This window comes from Dasypus novemcinctus, chromosome 8 (genome assembly GCF_030445035.2).
Source record: "Dasypus novemcinctus isolate mDasNov1 chromosome 8, mDasNov1.1.hap2, whole genome shotgun sequence".
Taxonomy (NCBI): domain Eukaryota; kingdom Metazoa; phylum Chordata; class Mammalia; order Cingulata; family Dasypodidae; genus Dasypus; species Dasypus novemcinctus.
In genome coordinates, this window is record NC_080680.1 from 95,249,881 (window position 1) to 95,269,726 (window position 19,846).

Below are 19,846 nucleotides of genomic sequence, written 5' to 3' on the forward strand. Positions count from 1 at the left end.
CCTAAAAACAAGAATATTCACTTATGTAATAAAGTACAATTTTAGGATAATATCTAGAATTGGGGTCAAAAGGTATAGCTATTTTTTGTGTGTATGTATATATAAATACATATATATATATTTCCAAATTCATTTCAAAGATATTGTACCAATTTACATTCTCATGATCAATATATATCTGTATGTATCTAATTCCCCAGATCTTTAATAGCTCAGAATATTATAAAATATTTTTAAAAAAGATTTATTTATTTATTTCTCTTCCCTTTCCCCCCACCCCAGTTGTCTGTTCTCTGTGTCTATTTGCTGCATCTTCTTTTTCTGCTTCTGTTGTTGTCAGCGGCACAGAAATCTGTATTTCTTGTTGTTGCATCATCTTGTTGTGTTAGCTCTCTGTGTGTGTGGTGCCATTCCTGGGCAGGCTGCACTTTCTTTCGCGCTGGGTGGTTCTCCTTACGGGGCACACTCTTTGTGCGTGGGGCTTCCCTATGTGGGGGACACCCCTGCGTGGCACGGCACTCCTTGTGCGCATCAGCACTGGTGTGGGCCAGCTGCACACAGGTCAAGGAGGCCCGGGGTTTGAACTGCAGACCTCCTATGTGGTAGATGGACACCCTAAATACTGGCCAAGTTCGCCACCACAACATTGGTTCTTTATCCTACCAATCAGCTTTCTCAAGCCTTGGTTCAGATCTTTGTTTTTCAGGCTGTAGATAAAAGGGTTCAACACAGAAGTTAATATAGTGTAGATCAGGGATTCTTAACCTTTTTTGTTCTGTGGATCCCTCTGCCAGTCAGGTGAAATGAATACTACTGTAATTTATTTATCATACATTCACAAGTATAGGAAATGCTAGGTTTCAGTTAGCAGTCAGAGAAAATAAAGATAATAAGTTCATTTTTTTCAATTCAAGCTCACTGGCCCCCTGAAATCTGGTTAAGAACACCTATCTAGTCCTCGACAGTATAACTAGTTAGGAGATGGAAATAGACATAGTTAATACTCCCATAAAACTTGGCCACAACAGGAGATGAGAGCCAAGAGTAGAGAAAGCATTGTACTTCCCAGCTGCTGAAGGGATTTTCAAAAGAGTGGTGAGGATTCTCAGATAAGAGATGATGACATGTGTAAAGGGAGTTATTTTGATAGAGAGTCTTTCTGTCTTTATCACTATTTCATTGACAAATGTAAATGAACAGGACAACTTCAGCACTGGACTGGCATCAGAGCAGAAGTGATGGATAACACTGGAGGAACAGAAGGTAAGTCAATTCACCAGGAGTACATTCAGGAGTTAATCGAGGAATGGGATGCAGAAGGAAATGACCAGCAACAGGACACAGTGCTTGTGGCTCATGGTGGTGATGTACTGAAAGGGGTTGCATATGGTCACATACTGGTTAGCGGTCATGGTCCTTAGGACGTAACTATCCATGCCACTAAAGGATAGGAAGAATAGGAAGAAATACACATATGGGTCAGGCACTCATGATAGGGAATGGTCTTTGTCTCACATAAGAAGTTTATGAACATCTTAGAAATAATTACTCTTGAGTAGCAAATATCTATAAAAGCCAAGGTATTCAGAAAGACTAACAAGGGGGTCTATAGGTAAGTATCTGAATAGATGGCTAGGAAAATTATCAGGCTTCCCATCAGTATGACTAGGTAGATGGTTAGAAAAAGGACAAAGGGGGGCTTCTAGACCTCAGGCTAGAGGATAGACATAGGTGGATGAATTCAGAGGGTCTTGCTATATTGTTCCATCCCATGGTTTTGATCTTTCCTCAAGATAAATAATACTCTAAACTAAGACCTATCTCCAAGCATCTTCTGACATTATTTCAACTGAGATATTATAAATGTTAATTTGCATTTCTTCTTTCCTTCATTAATGTAGATAATTGAGAATCAAATGCATTTTTCCCTCTACATTTTATCTCTGAAAACATATCATAGAAGGAGGTGGTGGGACCAGAGAAAGAAATGGGTATAGATTGAAAGACTTCTCTCTCTTATCTCCTTGCCTTCTGTTTGATGATCATAGTCTGTATGACTGATGTGGTCCAGGCACATAATGGGACACAGGGAAAAGTCTCTTTCTGTTTAGGAATTTCAGTAGATAATCTTGCCTGGATAAGTAGGTACTAGCCTTTGAATCATCCACTTCTTGAATTCAGATCCTTCTTTTTACCATTAGTTATCCTGGAATCTTGGCATTGAATTCTGATGGTATCACACAAACTTTTCTTCTCCTTCACTGTGTTAAGTGTATCTTTCTTGACTCAGAGAGTTATGATTTGAAATAGGAGAAAAAGTTGCAAACAGAGACACAAATCCAGTGAGGCATGAATGGAGGCCTTATATTTAAACATGTCCTATCAAACGTCCCCGACTTATCAGTTCTAACATTGTTGTATGTGTTTATTTGTAAATGTGAATTTTTTCCCAAATCATCTCAAGCAGAGATGGTTATCTGATCTTTGATAAACATTCTGCTCCTCTTATATCTGGGTGATGTCCTCCAAGTTACTATAGGACTTGTTTCATCTGAGGGGGTTGTAGTGATATACAGCATACCCTCTTCAAGGTATTGTCCTGTGCCTTTGTACCCAACTCCCTGGAGTTTAGTTGGGAAAGCCATTAGAAAACAAATAATCAATCCCTTCATTTATTAGATACTCTCCTAAGAAATCAAGAGCATATCTCCTGTCTTCTCATTTTCCAAGTCGCCCTCTCCTTGTCTACATATTCTAAGATCCTGTACAATGCCTTGCCTTGAATTTGCTGGCTCAGCTAAGATGTCCAATGAGTATAACTATTTGAAGAATCATTGATGAACATGGTCCTGAACAGGCATATAGCAAACCTGTCCAGATTATCACAGACTCACATATTGCAGTGTAATCTCTCATTATTTCTCAGTTCCTTCAAGGGATTAAAAAAAATACCTATGACATTGTGATGGCTATGTAAACCTCTGCTTTTATAAACTCACTTTAAAGAAAGCTCCTACTGGCTCTGGAGCTACCACATGTTATAGGAAACAGTGTCACAGCCCTGATTTTAGACCTCCTCTCTCGGATTTACTCATCCCTGAATCTACTGCCAAGTAGGTCAGTTTCAGTTCTTGCCTTAACTACTTAAAGTACTACCACTTGAGCTTTTTTCCTTTCTGTACCAACAATACTTACGAGTTTGATCAGGGAAGCAAAATTACTATGAGTGATATGGACTTTATCAGGGATTTTTCCCCCTTCTCTTTATTTTTTAAAAATGTTACATTAAAAAAAAATAAGAGGTCCCCATATACCCCCACCCCCTCACTCCACTCCTCCCACATCAACAATCTCTTTCATCATGGTGGGACATTCATTGCATTTGGTGAATACATTTTGGAGCACTGCTGCACCACATGGATAATGGTTTATATCGCAGTTTACACTCTCCCCTAGTAGGGATTAGACCTTACTGTGGGAGATGGTAAGAAGTGAATGGAAAGCTGTTGCCTTTTCATCCAATCTTCTGTAGATCAGCAGAACCAGAAGTTAGGAAGAAAACTTGGATGTGCAGTGGGGGAGAGAGAGAACTATTGGACCCTATGGATACAATTTGGAACCAATGAGGGTAAATGAACCCATGAGGAAAACATGGAACTCACTATCTTCCACCTCAGTGGCATAGGTGACCTGCAGAGGCAACTGGCATCCTTTGCCACAGAGCTGCTCATGCAGCTGGTCCATGGCTTGGAGAAGTTGAAATAGGAGCTGGAGGGACTTTGAGATAAAATAGACTTTAAGTAAAAAACAGTTAGAGGGATGTTGCATACTGATAAAAGAGACAATTCAACAGGAAGATATAACAATTATAATCTATATGTACCTAACAAGGGAGCCCTAAACTATTTGAAGCAAATACTGACAGATTTGAAGGGAGGAATTGGTAGTTTTACTTTAATAATAGGAGACATTAACACACCACTTTCAATAACGGGTAGAGCATCTAGTCAGAACATCAAAAAGGAAGTAAAGGTCTTGAATGATACACTAAATCAACTAGACCTAACAGACATTTAGATAACATTGCACCCAACAAAAACAGAATACACATTCCTCTTTTTTTTGTCTTTATTTTTTTAATGTTACATTAAAAAATATGAGGTCCCCATATACCTCCACCCCCCTCACCCCACTCTTCTCCCCATAACAACCACCTCCTCAATCATCATGAGACATTCACTGCATTTGGTGAATACATCTCTGAGCACCACTGTACCTTATGGTAAATGGTCCACATGATAGCCCACACTCTCCCACAGTCCACCCAGTGGGCCGTGGGAGGACATACAATGTCTGGTAACTGTCCCTGCAGCACCACCCAGGACAAATCCATGTCCTGAAAATGCCCCCACATCACATCTCTTCCTCCCACTCTCTACTCCCAGCAGCCACCATGGCCACTTTCTCCACACCAATGCCACATTTTCTTTGATTACTAATCACAATAGTTCATGAATAGAATATCAGTAAGTCCACTCTAATCCATATTCTATTCCTCCATCCTGTGGACCTAAGAATAGTTGTGTCCACTCCACATCTATATCAAGAGGAGGCTTAGATTCCACATGGATGCTGGATGCAATTCTCCTGCTTTCAGTTGTAGGCACTCTTGGCTCCCTGGTGTGGTGGTGAGTGCGGATGTATCATTCTCTAGGATAGACCATATGTAGGGTCACAAAACAAGTTTCAAAAATTTCAGAAATATTGAAATCACACAATGTACAGTCTCTGACCACAACAGAATGAAGCTAGAAAATAATTGCAGAGGGAGAAAGCAAAAATTCACAAATATGTGGAAATTAAACAACATACTCTTAAACAACCAGTGGGTTAAGAAGGAAATCAAAAGTGAAATTAAGAAATACCCTTAGCAAAAGAAAATGATAATATATCATACCAAAACTTATGGGATGCAATGGAGGCAGTGCTGAGAGGGAAATTTATAGCTCTAAATGCTTACATTAAAAAAGAAAGCCTTCAAATCAGAAACCTCATAAAAACTGGAAGAACTAGAAAAAGAAGAGCAAACTAAATCCAAAGCAAGCAGAATGAAGGACATAACAAAGATTAGAGTGAAGATAAATGAAATAGAAAACTAAACAAAACAAAAAACAATAGAAACTACAAAACCAAATTTTGTTTCTTTGAAAAGATCAACAAAAGCAACAGCAACAAACCTTTAGCTAGACTGAGAGGATAAAAAAATAGAGAGGATACAAATAATGAAAATCAGAAATGAAAAGGGGGGCATTATTACCACATTATGCAATGGCTTCTTAGTATTTATAAAAGAATAAGGAATAAAGAAAAAGTAGATAAATGGGACCTCATCAAAATTAAAAACTTTTGTTCCTCAAAGGACTTTATCGTGAAAAAAGACAACATACACAATGGGAGAAAATATTTGGAAACCACATATCTGATAAAGATTTAATATCCAGAATACAAAAAGAAATCCTTCATTTTTTCCAACAAAAATACAAAAAACCCAATTAAAAAGTGGACAAAAGACTTAGACATCTCTCCAAAGAAGATATACAAAAGGTTAGAAAGCATATAAAAAGATGCTTAACATAATTAGTCACCAGGGAAATGCAAATCAAAACCACACTGAGACACCTTTTCACACCCATTAGAAAGGTTGCTATTAAAAACAAACAAAACAAAACAGAAAGCTAAGTATAGAACTACCATAGTACTGGAAAATCCCACCACTAGGTATATATCCAACAGAATTGAAAGCAGGACTTGAACAGATATTTGCACACCTTTGCTCAGAGTGGAATTATTCACAATTGCCAAAAGATGGAAGTTACTCAAGTGCCCATTAACCAATGAATGGATAAAGTATGGTATATACAGACAATGAAATATTCAGTCATAAAAAGGAATGAAGTCCTGATACATGCAACAACATGGAGGAAACCTGAAGACATCATGCTGAATGAAATTAGCCAGATACAAATGGACAAGCATTGTATTATCTCACTGTTTTGAAACAATGAATAAACAAACTCATGGAGTCGGAGTCTATTGTATAGATTACCAGGGAACAGGGTAGGGAGAGGGGATGAGAAGGAAAGCCTTACAAGGTACAGGGCTTCTATTTGGAATGATGAAAATGTTTTGGTGGTGGATGTTGGTGATGGTAGCCCAATGTTGTGAACACATTTAACAGTACTGAAATATATACCTAAATATGTCTAAAAGGGGAAATGTTAGGTTGCTAATAGAACACAATTTTTAAAAATTCCATGGAACTACATTACACAGTCTACCCTAAGTTAAACCATGAAATTTAATTAATAGTACAATCATAAAAATTTGCTATGATCAGTTGTAAGAAATGTTCCACACCAATGTAAAGTGTTAATGGTTATATGGCCCCCACCTCTTCTAGCGTCTCCAGCTCTCCTTCAAATTCTCTGAGTCTTAGGCATGGTGTATATCAAGGTCTTTGCAAAGGGCACTGCCTTCTTCTGCAATGCAACAATACTAACTTTTCACAGCATTCGTCACCAACTTCTCCTCTTGGTTATATGTTAACAGAATATATGGGAATCCTGTTTTTATGCATGATTGTTCTGTAAACCCACAACTTCTCTAGTAAAGAAAAAAGAACACTGATCCTTTGCTTATACCTGCCCTTCATTTGAAAACTTCCCTTCCATCTTATATATCTTTTGGTATTCTAATAATATTTTAAGGCTCAAATATACTTGATCCAGGAAGCTTTCTTTGAGACTCCCAATTGGAATCTTTTATTGTTTTGTACTGTATTAACTTAGGTAAATTAGAGCTATGTTTCCTAGAGTAGCATTACCTATATGAGTCAAGGGAAGGATTTGCTAAAAGAGAAACATGTAGCTTTAAAAATTTTTTTTTTAAATCAGTTTTCTTGATACATATTAATAAAGCATACACTCTATCCAATGTGTACAGTCAATGGTATTTGATATCATTACATAGTTGTGCATTCATCAATTCAATCACCATTAGAGTATTTTCATTTTACCAATATTAATAGTAATAACAAACAAAAAACCTGGAAAAACAAATAACTGTACCCCTTAATATTTACCTCTCAATCTCTCTAAGCTTCCCCTGCAATATATAGCTGTTATTTGATTTCTATCTCTAATTTATTTTGTATATTCATATTTTTCTTTTCTTAAGTATTTTTTTTCAGTTTTATTGATACATATTAATATAGCATAGATCTGTTCAAAGAGTACAATTACTGGTATTCTGTGTAATCATATGTTTGTGCATTCATCACCCCAATCATATCCAGAGCACTTCCATTATTCCAATAATAATAATAAACAACAAACAAACAAAACTGATCACTCTCAATCTCTCTATGCCTTGCCTGGAGAACATAGCTTCTTTTCCTTCTCTCTAGTATATTTGTATTTATATTTTGTAAAAACAGTCTTATATATGCAATATCATTCTTATTTGTGTTTTACATGATGAAAAACAGTAGCTTTTAAACTTTGAAGACGAAGGCAAGGCCCTCAGACACTTTTGCAGTTTACACACAGTGTCACTGATCTGCTGGCTCATGTTATTGGTGTTTTGCAGCAGCCAGGTCCCTACCTCTTCTAGCATCTGCCAGATCTCCTTCAAATTCTCTGAGTCTAAGGCATGGTGTATGGCAAGGTCTGTTGCAAAGGGCACTGCCTCCTTCTGCAATGCAATGCAACAATACTAGCTTTTCACAGCATTCTTCACCAACTTTGCCTCTTGGTCTCATATTACACATTTTATCTGATTTTCCAACCTTCCTTTTCAGATCTTTATTTACTAGCTCCTTTCACTCTTGTATAAGGTCTAATACTTACATTAAACCCCTTATTTCCTATCATGTACAGTAATTCTTCTTGCCTGATAGAAACCTGATGGATCCACAAATTGGTATCAGAATTGAGATGCTGCCATAGAAAAACTTAAACATGTGGCATTGTTTTTGCAAGCAAGGAGTGGATAGATGTTGGAAGAGTCTCAAGGAAACTTTTAGTAAAGACTTGAAGGGTAGGGAGGTAATTGTCATTGGAAGGTTGGAGAAAGGCAACTTCTATTATATGTGGTGGAAATTTGGCAACATTATCACCTATAATAATGAGGAAAAATATATATAACTAATGAATTAGTTGATTTGTAGAAAGAGATTTCCAGGAAGAATATTGAAAATGCAAATTGATTACTTTTGGAAATATGAAGGAAATAGAGAAATCTCAGTATAACCTTTCTATCCAGCAAAATGATCTCAAAGTAAGAAATGTCCTTAACAGACCATTGTGCAAAGCCCTTGATATTGATGATTGTGCTTATGAACCTTTTCTTTTGATATTGAAACTTAGCCTAGTATTATATGGTGCCTAAGAGTTACCTCCTGAGGGCCTCCTTTTGTTCAAATATGGCCGCTCTCTAAACCAAACTCAGCATATGAATGCATGACCTTCCCCCTGGCATGGGACATGAGTCCTGGGGATAAGCCTCCCTGGCACTGAGGGATCACTGCCAAGCATCAACTAAACATGCACTTGGAAAAAGACCTTGACAATAAGGGGGAAATGATAAATACAAATGAGTTCTTATAGCTAAGAGATTTCAAAGTGTGTTGGAAGAGTAGGGTTATGCACATCTCAGCAGGATCTCATTGACTGCTATAGTAAATATTGCCTCAAATAGCAGGGTTCCTGAGGGCTCTAGAGACATGCAGAAACTATAGGCAGGGCAGACAGGTCAGGAGTTTGGCATGCTGTCATTGGGCCTTACCTTGGAACTTATGCTCCCCAGTGTGACAGAATCAGACTCCTTTGTGGTTTCTCTACACATGGCTCTTCTGCCCCTTCTATTTGAACCAATAGTTAGTACTATGCTTGGTTGATGTATGTCCAAGAGACTTAAATCTTTGGTCTCTCCGTGTGCCAGTTGGAGTCTGAATCTCAAGAGTTACAACACCCATGTTCCAGTTCATTGGACTCAACCAGAACAACTAAAAGGTGATGATGGTGATCAATGCCTGGCCAATGCCTATCCCAAGGAACAGCGAGAGTCTGCAACTGCAAGCAAGATAGTTCCATTCATCTGCCCCATGGGATCTAAGCCCTCTCTCAATTAGAGGCAGAGTGGTCATCACCACTCCAAAATACTCAAGATTGGGGAATGATTAATGGACTAAAGTAGACGTACTATTATTCTACTATAGACTTATTGTTATTCTAGCAATGAAAGAATGCTTATCAGTGATGTGGAGGTAGTGGCCACCAAAGTTTCTGAGGTGAGGGAGAGGGAAAAATAGGTGTAATATGTAGGCATTTTTGGTCATCAGAATTATCCTGCATGACATTGCAATTCAGGTCATATATATATTTTCTCATAACTTATAAAATTGTGCGGGATAGAGTGTATACAATAATGTAAACTATAATCCATGGTTAGTGGCAATGCTTCAATATGTGTTCATCAATTGTAACAAATGTACCACACTAATGAAAAATGTTAATGTGGGAAAGTGTGTTAATGTGGGAGGGGAAGAGAATGGGTGATATGAGAATCCCCTTATTTTTTATTTAACATTTATGTAATCTAAAGTTTCTTTAAAATAAGTAAATAAATAAAAAAAAAAGAAATGTCCTTGAGGTAAATATGAAATCAAGAGTTCAGCTACAAGACCCTTTCTTAAGAGCTTAGAAGGATTTAAGATCTTTTTTGTAGACATTCTTAGATAAATAATAGCGTTTCCAAAATATCAATGGAATACTTCTTTGACTCTCTCTGCTAAATGACAGGGTTTTTAAGAATCTTAAGGCAATTAGAAATAATATCATGATATGCACAAGATGGAAGATATATTAAATCACTTATTTGAATCAGTTTAAGGGCCAGGTTTGGCTTTAATGCTCGTAGACACATGAAAATGTGTCTACAAGCACATGAAAGCATTTCTGCGTAGTAAAGAGATCAGGATGGAGGAGAGGTGGTTCAGGAACTATGTAATTTTCCATTGAGCTTCCTTCATGGTTTTAGTCAAACCTAGTATCTGGATCTATTCTAAAATTGCAACTCCTCATCCCCCTATTCTGGTATTAGTTTTGGTCTAGTGCTGGAAGCAGATGAATTAATGATAAGATCTTGTCTGTTTGTTTATATATGATGAAAATGGTGATTGAATTTCTTTCCACATATGTAGCCTTCAGAAAAAGGAAGCACAAGTCCCAAATGACTGGTCAATGGGAGAAGGAGGAAAGCAAAAATAATATCCAAAACAAGGAGAGTACCATGAGAGAGAAGCCAGATGAACCACATTTTGGGGGCACCAGGAAAAAGTAATTCTGGACCAAACCTCTCTAACAAAACAAGGAAAGGAAGACTTTGGGGAGAAACTGTCAATGAAACAGACCCAGAGGGAGATATTCTTAATTCTGAACTACAATGGTAGTTTATGCAACCCTTTAAAATCACATATATGCATTCAAATCTGAATTGTAACTGATACTGCCATTTACTCTGATCAATGTAGCTACTATAGGGTTGACTCAATTTCTATTTTAGTATTCATAGAGTCTTGTGGCTTTTTTCTTCATTCCACTGACTTGACTGAATTCAAATCCTGAACCATCTACACAAAGCTAGACTTCCACCCACAAAAGAAAGTGCCACTTTTAATCTATATAAATTCAATGACATTATTCTCTCTTATATTTGTATGTAATTGGTCATGACCTCATAGTGCCAGGATTGTGCTCTGCCTTAACTTCTTCAAAAAACAGCAGCAGCAGCAACTACTACAATATATTGAACACTTAGTACAATCCAGGCATGTGGCACTAACAAAAATTCTTGGATATATACCAATTGTTATGTAATTAGTTTGGAAAAGGGCTGCTGATGCATAGTACCGGATATCTGTTAGCCTTAATGGAGGGGATTTATTTGGGGTAAAAGCTCACAGTTCCAAGGCCATGAAAAATTCAACTCAAGGCACCATCAGAGCTGCTTTCTCACCTAAGTTAGTTACTGATGATCCTAGCATGTTGCCATGTGGTGAAGCGAGATGGCTGCCGATTTTTGCCCAGGTTTCAGCCTTCTCCTCTGGAAACAAAAGTTCTTAAACTTAATCTATTTGAACATGAGTGAGTTGAATATTATCCTCATCACTTAAAACTTTCTCTCCTTAGTAAGAATATATTTCTTAAGGAATTACCAAGCAAACTACTTCAAATTTGGATAAATATGTTTTTACAACCCCAGTTACAAACATAGGAAAGCACTGCAGTTGGCAGTTAATAATATAGTCTTAGTTTTAGATAGATTAGGAACTGAATTTTTATTAAAACACTTTAAATGAGACTATGGAGAAGGATTTCAACAATAAGAATGAATTACATGGTGTTTATTGTATGTGAAGTCTTATTGTAAGCATCTTACATAAACTCAATACTCAGTAGCAAGTTTACGATGTATAGACTATTACCATCCTCATTTACAGATGAGAAAACTGAGGCACATTTGGGTTAATATGTTTGCCCAAGATCACTTATTTGGTGATAGAGCTGATATTAGAACTCTATAGTCTATTAACTTAAATACTAAACTATTCATCTTTTTAAGTATTAACTCAAAAGTACTATAGTGAGAACGAAATGAACAAAACCATGTAATACCTGGATGGTATCTGTCACATAGTCATCATTCAATAAATATTAACTGGCATTTTATCATCATTACGCTCCTATATTCCTCCATAGTCTTCTCTGTTCCTAATGAAGACAACCCCTTTTCTTCTTGGTCAATTTACAATGTGTTCTCAACCAACTTTTCTCTAGCCTCATCTTTTAAGAACGGTAGTAACTTCCTTCAATGAAGGTCAGAGCCCATAATATCATGGATACAATTTGGATATTTTCCCCCCAAATACATCTTCTGGCATAAGTAGCAAAGAAGTTTGGTCATGGGCTTTTCTCTGGCTGCTTTGATCACAGGCTTCTGGGCATTCAAAGTGGATCCCATAAAAGTTATTCTTACAGTGATATGTTCACTTATATCCTCAGCTTGAACCAAAACTTTCATATTTCCTCATAGTGATCACCATTGCTAGATCCCATAGTCTACAACTTGAACCAAAAGATGAAGGCTATTCCTCTGTACCCTTCCAGTTACCAGGGATCTAAGTCAGATCATTGATACAATGATGGCCAATTTTGCATTACTCCTTGATAAACAATCTGGAGAAGTAGTTATTAAACCTGAGCAATCTCCAGATTCCTTTAAAAGAAGAAAAATCCCATGGAATCCCTGGGTTAATGTGTTTTATTATAAAGTTACTAGAATATTTATTTATTTATTTTAAAGATTTATTTATTTTTATTTGTTTCTCTTCCCTTCCCCCTCCCTCCACCCCGCCCCAGTTGTCTGTTCTCTGTGTCCATTTTGCTGCATGTTCTTCTTTTGTCCGCTTCTGTCGTTGTCAGTGGCATGGGAATCTGTGTCTCTTTTTGTTGCGTCATCTTGCTGCATCAGCTCTCCGTGTGTGCGGTGCCATTCTTGGGCAGGCTGCACTTTCTTTCATGCTGGGCGGCTCTCTTTACAGGGAGCACTCCTTGTGCATGGGGCTCCCCTACACGGGGGCTCCCCTGTGTGGCAGGGCACTCCTTGCGTGCATCAGCACTGCGCATGGGCCAGCTCCACACTGGTCAAGGAGGCCCAGGGTTTGAACCATGGACCTCCCATGTGGTAGATGGATGCCCTATCCACTAGGCCAAGTCTGCTTCCCTAGAATATTTATGAGTAGAAACTGTAAGCTTTAATATACTGATATACTCATTTAACACTAAAACTGTAATAAAGATACAAATTGAATTCAAGCAAAAAATTGTAGTAACATTTCAAAATAACAACACTAATTTATGTGACAGATAATGCTATTTAATTGAAACTAAATTAACAGAGCAATAATATCTTTAGCAGTGGGGGTTTTAAATTCAAATCCAATTCTGCACTTAATCTTTGATTTTTAAAAATTTTTACCAATAGTAACATAGATAAGTATTATAGTTAATAATTTCAAGACTTTGTTTACTAAGTTCAGATAAAATCAGATGTTTATCCCAAACTTCTAGTAATCAGTTCATTAAGGTCAATTTTCAACAATATTGGTTGCTAGTTGTTAGAAGAAGTTGTACTGAGTTACAGTATTACATAAATTTGTATCAAATAGTATTTATTCCAGTTATTTCTGGAATCAGTAATAGGAAATTAATATCTGATTTTTTTGTTATTTACTCCAGATATTGAACATGCCTTTAGTTTCAGCACAGAGTTTGCTGGTAAGTGCTTGAAGGAAATAATTAAATGTAGGAAATGATTTTAAAAATGAATTCATAACAAGTCATATTTCTTGTAATTGTTCCCATTTTGCTTCATATTCGGATATACAAACCAGGAAACATCTTTTTCTTTGTTAATAGATTAATAAGTTCAAAATAGTGAAAGTAGTGAGTTAATTTCTCTGTCACACTAACTCATTTCCTAATGCTATATCAAAGCTTTTTTGTCCTCAAAAAACTCCAGAAACTAAACACTTATTTTTAACATATATTTCAATTCTAAGAGCTTCGCTTTCAAATTTAACAGTCAGACAATGAAGGATGTTGGACAATTGTTTCATGTTTGCTTTAGGACAAGCCGTTTTAATGGTGATTAGATTTTCTTAAAAACACCTTAGAACTAGGTCTTCTAACTTTTATGTTATTCTTTGTTGCAATTGTCATGGTAAATACAATGTAAAAAAAGTAGGCTCCAGAATTTCATTAATTAGGTTTTGAAACAAAAAACAAGCCTCCACAGGCTGATGCACCCCATTGCTGCCAGAGGTCACAGCACTGGGCTCCTAGCCCTGCCCTCACTGGATGAGCAGAATGTCTGCTCTGTTGACAGGATTAAAAACTCTATCAGTCTGTGGGAGTACGTTTTATTGTTATCTCACATTAACAATAAGTTGCTCTCTCTTTTTCAGGGACTATGGATAATGTTTAAATAGCCTATTAAAGAGATGAAAATGGATTAGTTCATTGATTGAAAACAACAGAAATAAGAATACAATATATTACATCCATAAATATTTATTCTTGTCAAATATTGTGGTTAAGAGCGATAGAGAAGATAGGGCTTTTCATTTGGGTCAGGGGATCAGGGTTCGTGAGAGAAGGGCGGTCACTGGCTGACCATGCATCCAGACACTCTCTTTTGAGTGCTTGCTTTGTGCCAGGTACAGTGCTGTGCACTGAATACAGAGGTGAATACATCACAGCCATGCCCCAGCAGGAGCACATAGGAAAATGGGGAACTGACTACAAACATTGCATTCTAGCAACATCTGACAAGTTTGAATTCAGTTTGGTTATGTAATATTTACCATAATGGTATCTGCAGTGATAACAACAACAAAAACAACAGTAGCAGCAGCAGCAGCAGTTATAGTTCAAGCCTTTTACTACATGCTGGGTCTTATACTCAGAACTATATATACATAATATTTTAATGGTTACTTTAAAAATTATGTAGCATCATTATTATTTTATAAAGATACTAAATGTCAGAGATGGTAAGAATTTGCCAAATTCACAGACTAAGTGGTATATCCCAGAATTATATACTCAGTTTTATTTGACTCTGAAGCCCTGTTTTAGACCATTACATTACATTTAATATTAAATTTAATATAAATACTAAAATTAATTAAAATTAAATCACAGTGATCACTGTGGTAGTGAAATAATAATATGAAAATACTTGCCATTTGAGGTACCTAGATATAAATTAAAAGGCCTCTTGTGCCCCACCAGGATCAGTGGCCTTTGAGTCAGATGCAGGGGCTTGAGGTGATGCTAACCTTCCCTCGAGAACATGTAACTATTTTCTTACTTTCTGGCTTGGCAGGTGTTGAAATTCTAAGGTAATTGTCCCTGGAGCCTGAGAGCCTCTAAATCTCAACTAGCTTCACCAGAACCAATTTCTAGCTCCATCCACCAATGTGCCACTCAGCCCCATGGGCTAAGTGCTAAGGTCAGACAGGAGGCTGGAGCCGAAAAGTCCCTTGTTAGAACATTCCTTTCTTGCCAGGTGAGTTTGGGGGATGGGAACTAGCCTTCATTCTCCATCCTGTTTCTATCTGACCCATACTTGCCTTTATTTGTGCGTAACTGATCTCTCACTCTGTCTCCATCCCTGTTTAGCACTATCTTTTATCCTTTGTGTCCTACCCCTGTCTTTCACCAGTCTTCCTCTTCTGTTTTTTATACCTGCCTTCACTTCTTTCATTTCCACCATTCTATGACCATCTCCATTTCTGCTCTTATTCTACCCTCTCCACATCCTCGTCCTTCTTTCAGTCATCATCCATTCTGTTCTTTCCACCAAAAATATCTTTATTTTTATTCATTTTCAGCTAAATTCATTTTTTCTAATTCCCATGCTCAATTCTGCTCCTCTTTCTTCCCATTTCCAGAAGTACTATTTTCCTATGTTCTTTTTATCCATCCATTCAGTCTATATTCTTCCTCCATCCCGCATTTCTATTCTTTCTTTCTCACCACTACTTTGCATTCTTTCTTTGTTTTTCCCTTCACATTTGTCTTTTTCCCCATTGTGTCTTCATTTCTATGCCTCTGATTCTCACTGTTCTTTCAGTCATCTCTACTTTTTAGTAACATAGAACTTTAGGAGGGAAAATTTAGGAGAAACTCCCAATTGGTAGTAGATTATATTTTTCAATAAAGTTATTTCCTGAATTTCTCCATATAAATACAGCCTTACATACACACACACATGCATGTGCACACACACAGTCATACCACAGTCAACCTTATTCAGAGTGCTAGCTGGTTTCTGAATAAAAGGGAGGGCAGTTTTGGTAGCAACCAGAAGGGTTTGGATTTGTTAGACCTTGTGGTTGTTTTACATCGTTAGGAGTCTTTTCCTGACCTCCACCCACCCATGACCTCACCAAAGGGTAAGGTGAGACCTACTCAAATATGCTCCCCAAGCCTTGTGCTTACATTTATTATATCAGTTGCAATGCCAGTGAATGTAAGTATTAGAATATTGAGAAATAAAATTAAGTCTACCCGAAATTACTTAAAGCAATGCTACCTTTTTATGAGTGTCTCCAACTTAGCAATACTCTTTTGAAATACATGTAGATGAATCAAAATCATATATACACACACACACATACATATATAACCTATATATATATATATAAAGGTATATTAACAAAAGCAAGGAAATGATTAACCCAAGATTTAGGAGGTTGGTTACCTTAGGCAGGTAATAACTGAGGGATATGATGGATCCTGACCATATAAGTAAGTATAAATTATAGTCAGTGATATAAGTTCTATGTTGGACACTATGTTAATTTGTTTTAAAGAAAAATATTCAAAACCAAGAGAGCAAGAAGGTAAGAAGATGATGTTTGGATCAATGAAGAGCCTATAACATGAAACAAGGATTATGATTTATCTAGTTCTGTGTATCTGAGACTAGGGGAAAGATAGGCAGATACAGGCCTATCATCTGTGTCTCTTACATTCTTGCTTAAAAAATTTTCCTCCCATTCCAGAGCTCTAAGTGAACACTTTCTCTGGTCCTAGTTTCCCAAGATCAGACCTTATCCAAAGTGCTTCCATCAGAAGCTCACTATAGAACTTACTGGAGTAATACACAGAGAAACAAGAATGATAATTAAAAACATGGGACATACCTAGAGATGGAGAAAAACAGTTTAGATAAGTTTCTAGCCTAAAGTGGATAGGTCCTGCCAGTGCATGGAGAACAGTTAGAGAAGGTTGCATTCACAGAATTTGTCAGGATAAAGATGTCTGCATCTTCCTTAGGATAACTGGACTCAAAGAAGGTGCCTGAGCTGTGTTATCTGGAAAAGCATCTCACCCAAGAAGGTTTCCTGCTGTGGTGAGGCAATCCTAGAAAATTAAGTCTAGAAGGGTGCAGTCAGATGTCAAATGTAATAGAAGACTCTAAGAGATCAGCTAGAGTGTGAATTAGCTTTGCCTGGGAAGAATGCAGTCAGAGGTACTTCTGGTGGCCTCAAATGTGCAAAAGAGACGATCAACAAGAGAAAAAGTCAGCATCTGAATCTGTGCCAACCATACAGATTCAAACTTACCTTTTCTCCTTTCCTCTACTTTGACCTTGCAATAACCAGAGACAGCCTATAGGAAATGATGAATACAAGGGTGCAATAATGAAGTCATCTACAGCCCTCTTTCCCTAATGCAAGTTTGTGTATAAGAATCTAACTCCCACAGGAGATGGAAGCAGAGCTTAAATTACTTGAGAATTAAAATATGGATATTTGTTTGGATTGGATTTTTTAATACCTGAAAATGAGTTTGCTCAAAAGGAGTGGTATGAAAAAAACAGTTGCTTCCTGTTTTACCTCCACAAAGTTCGTCTTCTTTCAAAATACTGCTCAATAGAAGACGTTCTCACAATGTTCACTACATTATGAGGTAGATACCAGTGTTATTACCATTTAACAGATGAGAAAACACAACTCATCCAAGATCACATAGCTTATATGTGGCAGAGATGGAGTTACATTCCAGATAAATCGACACCAAAATCTTTGCTATTAACTCCTAGATTATGCCTCTTTAAGAGAAAATATATTTTATTTGCTTAACAAATATTTAATAAGCACCCACTCCTTGCAGGCTCTGAGCTAGGTATTAGCAAGTCAGTGATAAATATACATGTATATATACATATACATACACATACATACACACATATAATGACTAATAGTCTACTTTGGGAGACAAAGAAGTCAAGAATTACAAATGAATTAAAAGTGAAAAGTGATCTAGTGAATTATTGTGCAGGACTGAGGAGAAACTTCAAGTAGAAATGAAGCCTGATTGAGTCTTACCAATTGAGTACTAACTCACCAGTTTGCAATATGGGTTGAATTTTGTGTCTTGGGTATAAGGAAGGACATTCCATGGGAGAGAAAATACATATGTAAACATGTTTCACGTTTTGGATAATTTAGCAGGATATGTAATTTGATTTGGGGGGTTATTTTCTCTCAGCACTTTGAAGATATTATTCCTTTATATTCTAAAGTCCCTTGTTGCTTAGTAATCTTTTGTCAGTTTTATTACTTTTTCTTCTGTAGGTAATCTTCCTTTTCTCTTTGGTTTCTTTTAATATTTCCAGTGTATTTGCTGTTCAGCAGTTTTACTAACATAGTGTCTAAGCATGAATTTTTAAAAAATGTATTTTGTTTGCGAGTTGCTATCTTCAATCCATGGATCTGCTTCTTGAAGTCCAGAAAATTCTCCTTTATTTTGCCTCTCCTCTCTTTTCTCTATATTCTTCTTCTTGGGCTCATCTGATACATAGTGGACTTTAAAATTTTCTGTTCTACAATTCATAAATCCTCTTTCATATTATTCACATTTCTGGCACTTTGTACTGTCTTCTTGGTAATTTTTCAGAACTGGGTTTTCTTACACATCCACTGAGTTTTTAATTTGAATGTGAATGTTTTATTTTCAGTAAGTCATTTTTATTTCTTTTGAAATCTTTAATTTTAGTTTTATAATATCTTCTTATCATTTTTATTTTCTCTTTCAGACACCAAGTATTTTAATCACAATTTTTAATCCCTAAGAGAGTGCTTGATTATATGCCATTTAGAGGGGGTCAATCCTAGTATTTGATTGTCTTCATAATGAGTAGCTTTTGTGTGTTTTGTAGTATTGCATTGTGACTTCATTTTCAGTGGGTTCTTATTCGTGGGATTTCTGGGCAGTCTGGTTTGAGAGCAAGTCATTTAGGGGAAATTAATGTTTACTTTTACAAGGCATTTCAAGGCTTCTAATAGTCTGAGAATGAGTCTTATGTTAAATTTTCAATTTGAGGGTTCTAGGTTTATGTATTGTGCAAAACAGCATTCTTAAATCTATATGTGGTACAGACCTATAGTTGTATTCTCATGGGAGATGTTTTTTTCTACCATCTAGCCCAGACTGTGAGAGCTGTGCTTCCTTTAGGTCCCCTGTCTAGTGGAGATATATACATACATACATATACATATATATATTTCCTGATTATTTATGTCTTTTAACTGAGAGTTTAGCTTTTGAAGTTTTGCAGTGGTCTGTAAGCTCCTACCTCACACAAGTGTAGCTTTCACTTGTTCCCACACAGGTGTTAATTCTCAAACCGTTGGACTCTGAAGACTGATTCCACACCTCTTCCCACCTACCTACCACCACCCCTACCATCAAGAAAGTTTGAATCTTGGTTTTTCTTTATGCGTTATATATTTTAGTAGTGCATTGTGTTCTTTAAAGGTTCAGAGAGAAGAAATCATGAGGACTTCAGTGGGCTGAGCTTTGAACAGAAGCTGAGGAACTGGAGACAGTGAGTACAGGTAATTCTCTCATGAAGTTTTCCAGTGGAAGGAGGTAAAGCAGAATTTGGATGAGAAGACAAGATTGAGTGAAGAGACTTTAGCAGGGTTTTTGGATTAGATGGAAGGAGATAGAATGGGATAAAGGAAGAATTAAGGGAAAAAGTGCTATAATAAATTAAGAGTGTTGGCTCTCTTTTGGTCTCTAACATAAAATAACACAAATATATGGAGAACATAACTGAATTAACAGCTAGACTTGTGATCTCTAACCTTGATGCATGATTTGTTTTATGATTCAAATGCTCTCAGACAAGCTCATTGTCATTCATC

The 19,846-nt window shown here is 36.7% G+C and overlaps 1 pseudogene; it reads right to left on the reverse strand.

Annotated features, from left to right (window-relative positions):
• Positions 1-595: 595 nt before the first annotated feature.
• Positions 596-3,744, reverse strand: LOC101435335 (olfactory receptor 1L3-like; annotated as a pseudogene).
• Between the last annotated feature and the right edge of the window lie 16,102 nt (positions 3,745-19,846).